The 16,106-nt window shown below is 38.4% G+C and overlaps 1 protein-coding gene across 1 annotated transcript in view; it reads left to right on the forward strand.

The window, feature by feature from the left end:
* Nucleotides 1-16,106, forward strand: part of TMEM135 (transmembrane protein 135) — a 158,594-nt gene that overhangs the window by 123,932 nt on the left and 18,556 nt on the right. The window lies entirely within an intron of this gene.

Below are 16,106 nucleotides of genomic sequence, written 5' to 3' on the forward strand. Positions count from 1 at the left end.
GGGGATGATCAAAAAAACCCCTGTCTAATTAATAATAAAGGGCATTTAAACATCTTGGTATTTTTCTTGTCTCTAAAAGAATAGCTGTTTATGTGCACTTTTTTCAGTACAGATTATTTTTTTAAAACTATTAATAGTAAAAAAAGGAAAACTACTTTTTTGAAAAAACAAAAACAAACTTTACTCTGGAAGGGAGATAAGTTCAACAAGTTACGGTTTGATGTGCTGGCAGGTTAGATAAAGTAGCAACAAAAATGTTCACTGTGTGCAGATACTCAAAATCTGAGTTGTGTAAGACATGCCTTTGATGTATCAGAACAAAAAGTTGATGAATACTGTTTGACAAGAAGCTCAACATGTCCTGGCAATGTGCCCTTACAGCCCAGAAAGCCAACCATCCACAGCAGTGTGGGCAGCAGGGCAAAGCAGGGGACTCTGCCCCTCAGCTCTGCTCCAGGTGAGACCCCACCTGGAATGCTGTGTCCAGCTCTGGGGTCCCAGCAGAGGAAAGATGTGGACCTGTTGGAGTGAATCCAGGGAGGAGTCATGAAGAGGATCAGAGAGCTGGAGCACCTCTCCTGTGAAGACAGGCTGAGAGAGAGATGGGGTTGTTCAGCCTTGAGAAGGATCCAGGGAGACCTTAGAGCACCTTCCAGGGACTTTTTACAAGGGCATGTAATGGTTGGACAAGAGGAAATGGCTTTACACTGAAAGAGAATGGATTTAGCTAGATATTGGAAAGAAATTCTTTATTTTGAGAGTGGTGAGGCACTGGCACAAGTTTCCCAGAGAAGCTGTGGCTGCCCCATCCCTGGAAGTGTAGAAGGCCAGGTTAACTGGGGCTCTGAGCAACCTGGTTTAGTGGAGGCTGAGGAGTGTGAACTACATAAGCTTTAAGGTACCTTCAGATACAAACCATTCTTTAATTGTATGATTGTTAGTTTTTAGATTAAATTAATTTGGGACACAATTTCTGTATAACTTTTAAAGTTAAGCTACTGTTTGTAACCATGCAAATTCTGTATTGCTGGAACAGCAGGAAAAAAACCCACATACAAATCTCAAAAAAACCTGGATAATATTAATGGTTGGTAAGAGAGTCTGAATCCTTCAGGAGGGCAAAATAAATCTGAGAAGATAAAAGATGTCTTTTCTCCATGGTTTCTCTCTCAGCTTCAGTATACAGAAACTCAACAGATTTGTTAAGCACACTGCCCCTCTGTGAAAACCTCTCCTGGCAAACCAATAGGTTTAATGAGGAGGTGCAGCTCTGCTCTGTCTTTTTATTTGACACCACCACTACACATACTCGTGCATCTTCCTGAGCCTTCCATATGAGGAAGGGTGTTCTGCAGCCTCTGTTACCCATTTGCAAGGCATAAGATGGTCTGGAACAGGGGCTAGATCAAACTATCATTTTATTTTATCAAGAGAGAACTAAAATGTATGTGAGCAAGTGCTCTGTGGAGCCTCTGTGACTTGACCACATTAATATTCTGAAGCTTCAAGGCACGTGCTGCTTTGTCAAGGTTGTGGCTACAGGGTTCATTAGTTGTCTGGACATCAGTGTATCATGCCTCTATCAAGAAGTCTTAATTCTGGAATATTTACCCTGATAATAGGAATATACTACCTTCCAGATAAGATCCTTTAAATAATGTAATTCAGTGCATGTTATAAACAAACACCGAAAACACCTCTATGGATTCTTTTTTTCTAGAACACCATTGAAAGCACTTATATTATTCCTGGTGCAGATTGCTTGTAATCAACTTTCTTTTGCTCCTTATATACTAACCTTCTTGCACGTGTTTTCTTCTGGCCCATACGGATGGATCATTAATCCAAAAATGAGAAAAGAATCATTGAAATAGTCTCACTAGGATTTGACATGAATAAGACAGGCATTGGTTACTTTGTCCTTTCAAACTGCCAATTTTAGATACATCTGCATGTTCTGCAAGATGTGGCCATTAAAGAGGACATTGCTCTAGGGCATTTAGACCTTACCATTACTCGTAGGATTAGCAATATGGTAAAATGTTCTTCCTGATGGAGTCCGAAGTGATATTCCAGACTGCAGTGTGACCCCCAAAACTCACTTGGCTGCATTCCCCAGGTCAGTTTTTCGCAAGCACATTATGAAACACATTCATCTCTGAATGTCATATAATGTTGTTTTGCAAGCAAACAATGCACATTTTTTAATGTCTTTTGAAATGTATTTATGAAAGAAGTAGTTATACTTAAAATACAGAACAAATAAGTGAATATAAAAAACCCCCTCAAAACATCCGTAATCCCTAGACTCCACCCTTTGCTCCACCATAGATAAATCAACAAAGTAAAATTGTTGTTTTTCTCTAGAACAAAAGTTTCACAGCTGTATTTAAAAGTATGCTGATGAAAAGTGATTCATAAGGTGAAGTAATCATTTTTATACAGTGCATTTGGCAGACTCCAGCCAAATTACACCATAAAAGAAATATTACATCTGACAGCAAATTGTTAGCGATGTGAAATTTGAGAATGAAAATTATCTGAAGACTTACTTATGACTATGCTGCTCTCTGATGGTACCCTGTTTTTCTTACCCAGTTGTGGTCAGTATGTGTTTTTCCCATCTTTAGAATGCAGTATGACCCCCAAAACTCACTTGGCTGCATTCACCACGTTGTGGAGAATTTAAGCTTTAGATGAATTTCTAACCTCCTTCTATTGTGAATTAATTCATGTTTGTTTGGTTTAGACATAACTGGATTACATCTAATTTGTTTGCTCCAAATTTTTTGCTACATACAATTTTTAAAAGCTAAATATAAAAGTAATTAAAATTACAAAGTTTTGGGCTACCTTACAGATTTTTAAATTACATCCATTTTGTCTACTAAATTTTTGTTTGAAAAGAGCACGTGTGATTCACCAAACTGCTATGTACATAATGCTAGATGACTTAAAACTGTAACAAATAATTACAAGGACTCAACAGAATGGGATAAACCCCTTTATTCCCTTTGGCATGAAGGACTTGGGAGCAAAAGGTTGTGACCTACAGGGTCAGGAATACTGTGTGGAGTGTTTGAGGGTAGTAGATTTATCAGACAGTCCTGTTCAGGCAGTGCTTTTCCACTGAAGCTGTCCTGATGCTCTGCAATTAGTGGGCACCAGTTACCAGGGATGTTAATGCTCCTTCTGGGCTTTGTTTGTTTTGTTATTTGTATAGAGTACTGATTAGGGCTTCTGAGTGTGGAATTCATTTGCAAGTGATTTATTTTGTATCTCTACAATGTGTTCCAGCTGTTTTGGTTTGCTTTGTGTTTTTTTTTTTATCCTGGGAAATCATGGTTTCAGATAGCAGCCAAAGTAGCAAACTTTGAGAAGTTATAAGCAGTTCATTGTAATAAATATTTCTTCTTAGGTTGAGAGAATTTAGTTTTTTATCTGTCATAAACTTTATTTCTACTTTTATTATCCTTCTCAAAAAAAGAATTCCAATATGTTACTTTTTTAGGAATTAAATGAAACATTCATCAAGGATTTATAAGAACCTGTTGAATAAAGTTAGAAGTGAGGATGTCACTACATCTGTGTATTCTAGGAAACCCGTGGGATATTTTACAAAAGAATGTGCCCTTGCTTAAGCTTCTCATTCAGAAATTAAGCCCCTATTGATACATGGAAACAGACTCCTATTCATATGTTCCATATGATTTGTAGCATCCTAATCCTTGCCATGAATCCTTTCCTTATTCTCAGCATCATAGACTGAAACACATCAATTCAAAACATGGCTTCTTCACATTTTCTTTTTGAATGTCAGCTCTTGGTTGAATACAGTTCCCATCATCTCTTTTCACAAGTGCTGGGGGTTTCCTAAATCCTGTTGAAGAATAGTTTATTTTCAGTTATATAAAAACTTGTCTTGTATGCATATAGTAAAATTTACCATGACTCTGCACATTCGTACAGATACCTAATTTCATAAACCTTCAATTTCTTCCACTTTTACTAGTGCTTATATTTTTCACTTTCAATTATCAGTGTGTTTTGGGTGAAACATGTAAAATACTACTGTTTTTTAAAAAATGTTGTATTTCTAGTAGCCAGTGGAAAAATAATGAATTTAATTAAAATTTAGCAAGTAATGGGTAGATTGAAAGACCGTGCAGCTGCTACATACTGCCTGGTTTACATACACGTTAATAACTTACTTGACTTCAATATAGTTTTGTTGAACTGTGGTCACCATACTAAAGGAAAACTTTTGCTGTAGTTTCTTGCTGGATTACAAGTAAAATTCTGAAACCATAATAATCTTTACTGCAGCTGGTTGGTATTTATAACTTTATTATAAACAATTAAATGATATAGGTCCAAGAATTACCATCTGCCATATGAAGTTAGGGACACTGTTCACGTAACATTGAGGAGTATATTAAAGTAGTAAAAAAACACCATGCCGCTAGAACTTGGATACCTCTCCACCTAATGACTGCAAATTAAAAACTAAGCAGCCTTGTCTAATCTGCTTTCATGGCTTTGCAGTGTCCAGAGAAGTCCATGACTCAGCATCAGGTGCAGTTAGAAAAAAGACATGTTCTGGCTTGGGAAGAGATAGATGGAGGAATGTAATCCCCTGAAGAAAACAGCCCAAATGTCCTGGCTATTACTCTAAACTTTTCAGTGGAAAGCTGTCAGAGCTGAAGCAACAGTTCATGGCGCAAATCTTTTGTCTGCTGATTTTCTTCCTTTCCCGTTAAAATGTGTAGTATTAGTAGATCAAGCAGGCCAAAAATTTTCTTTGCGTATTACACTCTTTCTTTATTTTGTCATATATAGTTTGGTGCCGGAGTTAAGGAGACGTGTCATTGGCAATCCCTGTTTATTCATACTTACTAGAGCCTTATAAAGGGAACACATCTCAGAAGCAAGACAGAGACATAAGATCTCCCCTGAAGCACTCTGTACAAGAAAACTCAGAGGAAAAGGAGAGAAGGGGTGGCCACCTTAACTGGATGGGTGCATGCACAGCCCACAGTTTCATATTGAGTCTACCAGTCACACTTGACATTGTTTCTTACTAAATATTGACCTTGAAAAAAGTGCCTGGCACAGAGCGGTAGAACAGTTAATTCCAGTTGGCTGCACATTTGTATCAAACGCAGAAGTAGTGGCAGATGTGCTCTCTGGCCCTCCTGCCGCTGTCTCACAGCTGTGTTCCACAGCCAAGCACGTTGTGTCGCTTCTCCAGCTGTGGATTTTGTCCATGCGGATTTATTTACCTGGCGGTACCTCTTCCTCGGGCTGATAACTGACAAGCGCTGGATAACACCTTTACTTTTTCTTCATGAAGTTAAGCTCCAAAACTGACTTTTACTTTTGGATAACAAACACAAAGTAGCACCTTCCATTCGCAGGGTTGCTGGGATTGCAGCCACGTGAAGGTTTGTTTGCAAAACCATTTTTATATGGCCTTATCTTTTCAACAACAACACAGAGCATTGAGCTTGCTGGCTAAATGTAAAATGAGGGCAAGATTAATTTTATTCTAGGAGGACAAATGGTTACATTTGTGACTTGAACATTAAAAGTGAAGGAAAATTCCCATATAAAACAGGTGAATTCAAAGTTAAAATCTGATTTTCTTGCTCTTGTTAACTATATTTGGGAGGTTTTTTTAGCTGCAGGCAGTAAGGGTCCACCATGGGCTGATCTGTTCTGGTTTTACATTCACTGCAGTGATACTTTGTTATCGAGGACAAAGAAACTTTCAGAACAGTTTTAGAGAATCTCCACTTTCTGTTCCCCCATTGATAAGGTTATGCAGTTGGTTTAAATTTTGGATATGCGAGGACATTTATGTTAAGTGTTGACTCTATTTTTCAGTCTTTTAATGTAGAATAAGAAGAATTGAAGTCATGAGAGATTGTCTTATTTTCTCCCCATTCATGTCAAGTATCTGGCTTTTATTTTTCTTTAAAGTTTTCAGTAATCAAGAGTCCATGACATCCTTAAGCAATCTCTTCTTAGCCATTTTTTTTGATAAGAGTTTTACAGAGTGTAATTGAATATATCTTGATACAAATTTGGTCTATTCCTTCTTCTCTCATCCACAAACATGAGAAAAACAGATTATTTGCTTTACTTTGTAGCAAACTTTAGTAGCAAAGATTTACGCTGCTATATTATTCTCCTCCTTGTCTTCCTCTACCCTATTTCCCTTTGTGATGCACAAGACAATTTATTTCAGCTGATAAAGCTTGATAAATACAATAGAGTGAGACAATTCAGTGTTTTTCAAGTTGTAGCCTTCTTTTGCATCCCAAATCAGATTTTGCTTTTTAATGCTTCACAGTTCTTATCCTGTATTTGTGTAGTTGGTTGTTTCTACGTACATATAATGCACATGCACTAGATGAATAATATCCTCGTCTTTTTCTGAGCCAATCTCTTCCATTTCATAAGATCATAGAATCACAGAATGGTTTGGGTTGAAAAGAGCCTTAGAGATCATCTAGTTCCTGCCTCCTGCTCAGAGCCCCATCCCATTTGGCCTTGAACACTCCCAGGGCTGAGGTATCCACAGCTTCTCTGGGCAACCTGCAACAGTGTCTCACCACACTCACAGGAAATTTTTTTCCTAAAATCTAATCTAAACCTACTCTCAATCTGAATTTACTACTTCTTGTCCTAAGACTAAATGTCTTTTTTAGAAAGTCCCACCCTGGTTCTGTTGTAACCCCTTTGAGTATTAGAAGGTGATATGAGGTCTCCCCAAAGTCTTCTCCAGGCTGAACAATGCCAACTCCCTCAGCCTGTTTCAGCAGCCCTTGTAGCCCTGTTCTGCCCAGTGTTATCTGCAGATGTAATAGGCGTGCACTTTTTTCTCTGTCACTGCTCTCGCTACTGGAATTACTGGAGTAGCAGACATCCAGAATTGGTCCTTGTGGCGTTCCACTTAGTACGTACTTCCAGTTTTTTGGGAAGCTGTTGTCAACTGCACTTGTCTAACCGGTTTTGTGTTCATTCTAGATATCTTCTGTTAGATTATGTTTCCATGGTTGTTTTTGTAAGAAAATGTCACATGCCCTGGATCCACAACCTGTATTAAGTCAACAGCATATGACACATATCGCCTTGCATTCCTAGCCACAAAATGAGACCCAGTGTTGCAAGGATTTTTTTTTTTTTTTTTTTGGTAAGCGTGTGTTCATTGTTAGTCATGTCCTCAAGATTGTCTTCCAGGTGCTTACAGGGTCTGTTTATGTGTGACCTTCCTCCTTAGGAAGCCAGTTGAATTGCAGTTTTGTCTAATTCCTACTTTCCCAGACAGTGCCATAGTTAGTGTTTAGCACTGTCTTTTCTAAAAATAGCTGAACATCCCACAGTTATGTGGCTTTCTCACTATTGAGGTCACTTTGGTGGCTCACAATCAGTCTGTATCTGCCCTTCTCTAGGAATGCCAGGAAAATTCAGATTATGGTACATACTTTGTAGCTGACAAAAACAGATGTAGTATATTTACAAAGTTAAATAATTGTGGGGGGTTTTAGTGATCTCCTAAAGGATTCCGACAGCATTTAACTACCCAGCAATAACTTTCGGAAGATTATTTTAATAAATACCATGTTCTTGCTTAAATTAGTTAACTGCAGCAAGTATTCAGTGTAATATAATTAATTTTATTTTTCTTCATATTATTGAGGAAATCTTGTGTTTTTTCTGGATTATTATATACATTCTTGGTATGGTCTTCATTTATTCTTAAAAATTGTTTTTCCCAAAAAGTCAGAATTGGAAGTGTTACAGATGTTCAGAAGCCACATTTACGTGATTATTAGAAGAAGAAAGGACTAGAATTCTCCATCACAGATGTGACACATCCTCCCTCTGACTGTGACCTGTAGGCTTGGGCTTTGTGTCACGTCACTCCAGGTGTCATGACCAGTCTCTCAAGTTGGTCTTTTTTTGGGGGTTTTTTTCGGTCTTTTTTGGTGGTCCAACTTTCTATTCCAAATACTGCACCTGGATGTGCGGCACTAAAAATATGATCTAATTGACTAGCACTGTAGTAATTTAAAATAGAACTGTTACGTTAGAGTAAAATGTGGTCTCTTGCTAAAGTATAAGCCAGCAAGGGAGTTACTCACGAGTGAATTTCTGTGGTTGCACTAAAATTTGGTTTTCAAAATATTGTTTTCTTGAGGCTGTGCACAAACACTTTATTCACTCTGTGGTTCTTCCAGAACAGATTTTACATTTTAATGTAATCTCAAGACTTCCCGTGGTACTTAAAAGCATCAGAGGCAAACACCACAGCATTCATTTTGGAGCTGCGGGTGTGAACTCTGGGTCAGTGGGTAAATCTGCATGGGACAGTCATCATCACAAAGAAATAAAAGTTGAATTTCAACAAGCTTTGCAGCGTGGTCATTTAGTTCGTGTACAACAACCAGCTGATGTTGTCCCAATGCTTATGGCTAAATACTTGTAACAGTCTCAATGATTTTGACAACATTCTGCATTATAGGAAATAAGAAGATTTCTGAATAATGGAGTCAAGATCTCAATTCAAGTCAGTGTACTAAAAATAACTCACTGATCTTCACTTTCTATCCTAGCTCAGCAATGGCCTGGGCACATTCAGAATGATTGCTAATTTCTTTAAAATATTTTTATAGCTTTTCATTTCATTATATATTTATTCTGATCTCATATTTTATTAAATGTCAGAGATAGAGTTAATAAATATAAAAATATAAATGGGTTTTCTCCTTTTAATCATATTTTCCTCAAATTGAAATGAAGCAAGCAGCCAAACCTTTCCCTCAAATCCAATTGCAGCATCATTTGGGAAAATCAAATGTTCTATCTCTTTCTCTTGAATGCTTGAATTAATCGTCCTGTGAAATAGGTTTTGCTCACTGAAATTCTGAATCATCTGCAAATAGCATTAAGTCTGTTTACAGAAAACAGTTTCAACAAATTTAGCCTCTTATTTTTTTTCTTTTTTTCCTTTTTTTCCAATTGCAGAGAGCCAGTAGAAAAAGCCAAAGGAAAATTTGTCAGTAGATAAACTTAGCCCAGGTCCCTTTCTAAGACAGAATGACTGCAGGTGCCACCTTTATTTAATAATGAGCAAAACCTGTTGTGGTTCTAAGATTATTTGTTTTTTAATCCTGTGACAGCATGTCCCTTTAGTGACTGACTCATTGTTCTAACAACAATGAGACGGCATCAGTGTAGCCCTGGCTCCAGAAGTGGACGTGGGTTTGTACACGTGTCGAGGTACATTTCTCTGTGTCCTCGTGCCTCTAGAGACGATTTGACTTCCCATCTTCATGTCTCCAGGGTTTTTTTCCATTTCCTGTTTTTGTTCTATGCCTGATTTGGAGAGAGTGTTTGGGTTTTGCTTGGACAGAAGGTTGCTGTGTTTTGTTGAAATGCTTGTAAGAAAAAGGTCAAAATTGGACAGTGGAAAAATAACAGCACTTTGCAAAATTCAACAAATCATTTGAACTAAGCAGATAAATCCTTAACTTCATTGTTTAGTCAGCTTTTTAAATTACTTGGAGAACTGTATTCAGCTTTAGGTCCCCAGCACAGGAGCAGGTTCAGGAGCATGGACTTGTTGGAGCAGGTTCAGAGGAGGCCTTGAAGATGATCAGAGGGCTGGAGCACCTTTCCTGTGACAAGCTGAGTTGGGGTTGTTCAGCCTGGAGAAGAGAGGACTGGCTCCTGGGAGACCTTAGAGCGCCTTCCAGTACCTAAAGGGGATTTATAAGAAAGGTGGGGACAGACTTTAATAGAACCTGTAGTGACAGGGCAAGGGTTAATGTTTTTACACTAAAAGGGTAGATTTAGACTGCATATGAGAAAGAAATTTATTATTTTAAGGGTAGTGAGACACGGAGAAGTTGCCCAGGAAGCTGGTAGATGTCCTATCACTGAAAACATTCAAAGACAGGGCTGGATGGGGCTCTGATCAACCTGATCCAGTGGAGGGTATCCCTGCCCTTGGCAGGTGTATTGCACTAGAGGATCTTTAAAGGGTTCTATGCTGGCTTCTTCTACTAGCTGTGTGAGGCAGGGGCTTTGATGAAGGATGTGGCCACCCATCTGGATGATGAAATGATTCAGTTGTTGCTCCTGAGCCCACAGCATGGCATTATTGGTACGAAATGATATGGAACATCTGCATCCAGCTAAAATAACAAAAACATTTTGGTTGTTTTCAAGATCTTGTAAGAGAAATTCCATTTACTGAAATTGCAGTTACTTGCACATTTCAGAAAGTGCTAATCTCAGAAGAAATGTGAGTGTTGTAAGTAGTAGGATAATTAACATCACTAGGAATCTGATTTCAATTTGACCATAACGCAGAAAACTTGATTAACAATCAGATGTGAAATGTTGATTGATAGCAGCTTCGGTTTACAACTCTGAATCCGGTATTGTAAGTTAACTTCAACAGAAACAGCTTTCTTTTCAATTGCAGTGTCACACTCTTCACAGAATTGTAGAATTTTGGTTCTAAAATGTAATTCCCTGGATTTACATGAGAGCTTAAGGGACCAAGTCACTCTTGACTACATGGTTTGTCATTTCCATGCACCTTATCTTTCCAAGTGTTGTAAATGATGCATTCAGCTTAGGTTAAGAAAAAAATAATGTACGTCCCACATGGTGCTAATCTCACCCTTCTCCTTGAATGTTGTCCCTACTTACTTACTCCTTCTCGGTTAATTTATTTTTTTTCACAAAATATGGTTTTATATTCACTGCATGTGGTGGTTGCAAACCCATGGCCTTTTCAAAAGATAATTTTACATTTCAGGCACAACTAGAAGAAATGCCATGGATACATTCTTTTATGTTTTAGTTAAACACGCAGAAGTTAACTATCTGATTTGGAAACACAAGTTATGAGACTTTTGACTGAATTTTGATCCTGGCTACATTTGCACATTTAAAAGCTTGAAGTATAAGTTATAAATTACAACTCCTCTGATTTCAATTATTTTTAATGTCATTTTTGAACATGTTTTCCAAAAGTTGTGTGTTGTCCATGGGGTACAAGATTGGATTTTTTGCTTATAATTACACCTTATAATTTTTTCATAGTTCTGGCTTGAATAGGTAAGACCTGTGTGTAAAGATAGAAAGAAAATAAATGTTTATTCTAAAAAAGGGGAAATTCAGAGAAGAAAAAATGTAGGTATGGATAATTTTTTTTCCTGTAAATTTACCTCTGGATTTTCACTGTGCAATTATTTTTTAAGAAAAAGAAATGAGCTTTTGAGAATAAAGTTTAAAGGACACTTGGGGGAAAATGTGAAAGAGCAGCTCAGCTTGTAGGAAGAAAGGGCAAAAGAGAAGAAGGAAAAGGAAGAAGAGAAATGGATACAGAAGACATCTCAGAGAAGTGGCACCTGTTGCTGTTGACTTATAACACTGGGGAGAGGATGAGGAATGAATCATTTAAGATCATGGACTCCAGCTGAAAAAAAGAAGGAGGGAGATATAGTAACTTCTCTAAGTGACTTAAAACAGAAAACAGATTATCCTCTCGAGATCAGCACAGGTCACAAAATACAGTAGATAGCCTTTAATTCCTAAAAGCAAGGGATTTAATACCAAGCGGTATAGCTGGCATGTTCAGACACAGCCACCTTTCATCACTGTGATCCTCCCTTCTCCATAAAGAAGACACCTTAACTTGGAAATGTGTTCCCCCCGACCAGTCTTCACAGGCTGAGGTGCTGCAGTGAAATGCTAACACATGTCCTGTGCTTGAAGTGCTTCCTTCCCACGTGGCCAAAATGAGAGCTCTGCATGTAGGAGTTTCTAATTTACTCTTACCCTGAAGGATAACATAAGCACTGTGGGGATATTGTTAAACATGGCATGTTGTTACTACTGTGAGCTGCTTTCTGCTTACCAGTTCCATGGGTGAAAAGTGGCGTTCTCTCAGAAGGTTTCTTGTTCAGTGTATATCAATTAGTCACAGAGAAATCTTGAGAAGAGCTATGGCAAGGCATACTAATAAAAAAACTCCGAAACAGACATGCTAATAAAAAAACTCAAAATATAATTGCTGGCATCCAGCCTTACAGTTCAGTGTGGGAAATTCTTCCTGCAGGATGGAGGGAGAGTACGGTTAAGTCATATGTAGCACCTCTTTACATATACAAACATAATTACAATCAGTTCGTATCTTGTTGGAAGTATAGTTTGTATCAAACCTTGGCTCTATTCCACTTTTGCTGTTTTCTTTATGAAAAAATAAATGTGTGTGGCCGTAAGTTAAATTTATCTTATAAATATGCACTATTAAAATTGACTCTATTTGCTCATGTGCCAGAATAGTCCCAGCAGGGGAATTTTGAGAACCCAAATTTATTGCTTTGGCTCCTTGGTTCTTCTGCTCCTTTGGCTCCAACCAGGTCTCTGGCCAAACATAAGCTGGAACAGAATAGAGCATTTCTGCTGTGTGATCAGGTACATGGTGCCAGCAGGGACAGCTGGCAGAGTCACTGGTGCTCTTGGCTTTGTACCAGGGACAATCCCCATCTGATGAGAAAATGTAGCCAAGTTATGCCCTGTTTAAATTACTGCTTGCCGGGCAAAAAGCAGTGTTGCCCTCCTGCAGCATGGGATTTGGTCCCTGGGATATTCAGGGTGGTGGAAAACACAGAGTGGTTTGGTTTGGAAGGAACCTTAACGATTGTCATGGGCCAGGACACCTTCCACTGGACGAGGTTGTTCAAAGACCTATCCAAACTGGCCTTGAACACTGCCAGGGATGGGGCATCCACAGCTTCTCTGGGCAACCTGTGCCTCATCACCTTCACAGTGAAGAGTTTCTCCCTACTGTCCAATCTAAACCTGCCCTCTCAGTTTAAAGCCTTTCCCCATTGTCCTGTCACTACATGTCCTTGCAGAAAGGTAGGTGAGCTACACCCAGTTTCTCTGATGCCATACAACTCTGTTATCCCAGGCTTTGCAAGTTGAATAGTACCCTAGATTTACTCCCTTAAAATTCCACTATTTGGAGTTTTCCTGTCCCAGGGGTGTCTGCAGTGCTGGGCACATGTAGTGCATTGTTCTAGGCTCGTTTGCAGCTTGAGTGGCTCATGGGGGTCAGCAGCAGAGTGCAGGCTTTTTCAGCCCTTGAGCAATGAAGCATTAAGTAAAAGTTACTATAACCAATTAGCGGTGGCATTATTATTCCCAATTAGTGGCTGTATGAAGCAAATCGTTACTCTTCATTCAGTTATTAGCAGCCAGGTGTTCATGAAACGTGCCATGTGCAGCCAGTGTTGTACCTCAGCGGTCACTGTGTCGAGGTCAGTCACTGAATTTGTGATGTCTCTCTGCAAGGGGGTTGTGGCAACCTCCCCCTCCACTCCCCAAAAAAAGAAAAAGAGTGTTTGAAGTCAGTGTGTAGGGCTTTTTTGGTTGCTGCCAGTGTTGTGTGAATAAAAAAGGTCATTTCAATCTCTAGACCGGCATTCTGAAATCTTAAATATAGTTGAATTCATGATCCATGATGTAAAGCAAAAAATTAGAATTCCAGTTTTGTTGTTGCTTGCCTCTTCATTCGTAAGAGCAAAATGGCCATGCCAGAGAAGGGGAGCTACAGTACAAAGTATTCTTGACTGGAAGTATTGTTTCTCTAGGAGTCCTGTTTATAAAACCCTTAATAAACAATATTTCCACACACTCATTTGTTTTGCAGGTTGGCTTTACAGAAAACAGTTTAGACAGCAAGCAACATTAACTAAATTTTATTTAAGAGCTTAATTGCACTTTTTACTCTTTTGAAATTAAATAGGAAGTTAAGAGGGAAAAAATTCTAATTGTGCCTTTAGCGTCACTTCCTTACTGAGCTACATACTTAAAACTTTGATGCATTTTTCAGGGAAATTCATAGGTGTAGCTCCAAATACACAGAACAGCTAAAAAATAAGAAAAGTAAGCGTAGCTAATAAAATTCCAATACACTAAATGCTTCCTGTATGGAATTGACCTTTTTTTATATAATTAGAATAGGCATTAGAAATATTTTTTGTTTCTTGGAGAAAAAAAGTAAGGGGTTGGAGTGCTGTTTTCTCTTTTGGTGATTCAGATGTCTTCTGATTTTCAGTATTAGTGAAGAAAGGATTTGACATTTTCTTTGAGGTCAGTTTAAAGGAAATTAAGTGGTAGGATAGCATCCATCAGGGTGCTTCGAGCAAAGCTGGGCAGGGACATCTGGTGGTGCAATAAAGGAATCATTGAACACTTGCAGCTGGAATTGCAGTTGCATTGGAATGATTAAGGAGAAAATATAATTATGGTCATACTGTGATTACTTTTCTGTTCTGATATTATTCTAGAAACACTTACATGCCTGTTTAGATTGCAGTTTGTGTATGGTTTTAATTTACTGGAAAAGTAGAAACTAAAGCCCTATTCATGAGCTGGAAGCTTGCAGGCGTAATGTGTTGGACGCCCTTCACACAAAGGGCATTTAACCTACAATCAGCTGCAGGTTTAAATCAAACTTATGAAACTGGACCGTGGTTCTGTGGATGGACTGGGCTATATGTTAAACCTGTGCATTTGGACTCTGGACTTCTGCCACTGATTCACCATGATCTCTGGGCTAAGCTGATTTGACTTATTTCGGTCCATCATTTAGTTTTCAACACATCTTTGAGGCCATAATTCCGTAAAAGTTCTGTGATAATGTTTCAGCTTCTAAATTATATGTTTGGATGAAGAATTACAAATAAAATTACTACATATCTTTGATTTCAAAGTTCTGTGTTAATTAAAGATGCAGTGAGCAATTTTATTTGTATGTATTTACCTTGAACCCCTATAGATCATAAATATGTGGCCAATATTTTAACTTAAGTAATTTTAAAAGACAAATTATTTGCAATGAATTTTCTGGTGCCGTGTGTAACTGTGCTCATGCTGACAATAACAAGTCCTTGGAAACTTATGTTTTGAAGGTCATAACCTTGGGAAGAATTTCCCAGGAGTGTTTAGTGCTGTGATGTCTTACCAGCTTTGCACCAGGCTCTCCTTTGCCAGGAAAAGCAAGAGTTTCTTCATTTGTGAACATTTTTGATCTGGATATGTTTTTCCTGCTGTTTGCATATATCCAGCCATTGCTAGTGCATGTTGACCAAGCATGGAGCCTTCTGGTTAGATGCTGTCACCTGCTCTTGAAGGGTGTGGGCACAGCACTTACAAGGACAGTGTGGTCTCTGCAGCCGGAAGGCAAAGGGTTTTCATCACCTGCTTCTGTTTACAAAGCTTTTGCAACTGCTGTCCTGTCCTGCCTTAGAGCAGGTATGCTCTTGAAATGGTGGTGTTGAAAAGTTACAAATAGTGTAATAAGTTTACAAAGTTTGTGCTTTGTGTATTGTGCCAGGAATGCATTTTTACCATCATGTATTCCCCATACAATTCTATGAAAAGAAAAGGGGAGAAAACACAAGTATCTCCTCTCTCCTATGCTACCAACATGATTTTTCAGGAGGAATCAGTAGCAGTTGCAAGCTTTACCTCCTTTCATTGTATCCTGGACAGAAAAAAGTCAATAACCTAAATGTTTCATAGCCAAATACGGGCTCCTTGCTGTGGTCATTCTTCACACAAAGAACCCTATAGCTTGTAAAAACTGATACATACATATATATATGTATATAGGTATAGGTCTCTCTATATATACTATCAGAATCAGAGCAACCACTGACCGTATAATTGAAAGACTGGTACTTTCAGATTAAGAATCTTCTTAAAGTAAGAAGCTGCAGAGATCAGCACTTTGCAAAGTACAAAAATTTATCTCAAAGTCAGAGAAAGTATTCCCTGCAGCTTTTCACAAGAAGAGTGGGTGTTTGATTGAGATCCAGCCCTCCTTTCTCTCCTTGCAGTAAAGCTTCTGTTTTGTTAAACTCATCATGACTACTTTTCCATAAAGTCATCTTTGTCATCTTGCATTGTTGCCCTAGTGGTTCTGTTACCATCCTTTAAAAATTGTCTCCACTCTTGGTTTGGACAAAATAGAGAAGCACTGGCATTTGATGCTGTATCCTTTGTTTCAG

Source organism: Hirundo rustica, chromosome 2, assembly GCF_015227805.2.
Source record: "Hirundo rustica isolate bHirRus1 chromosome 2, bHirRus1.pri.v3, whole genome shotgun sequence".
NCBI classification, from domain to species: domain Eukaryota; kingdom Metazoa; phylum Chordata; class Aves; order Passeriformes; family Hirundinidae; genus Hirundo; species Hirundo rustica.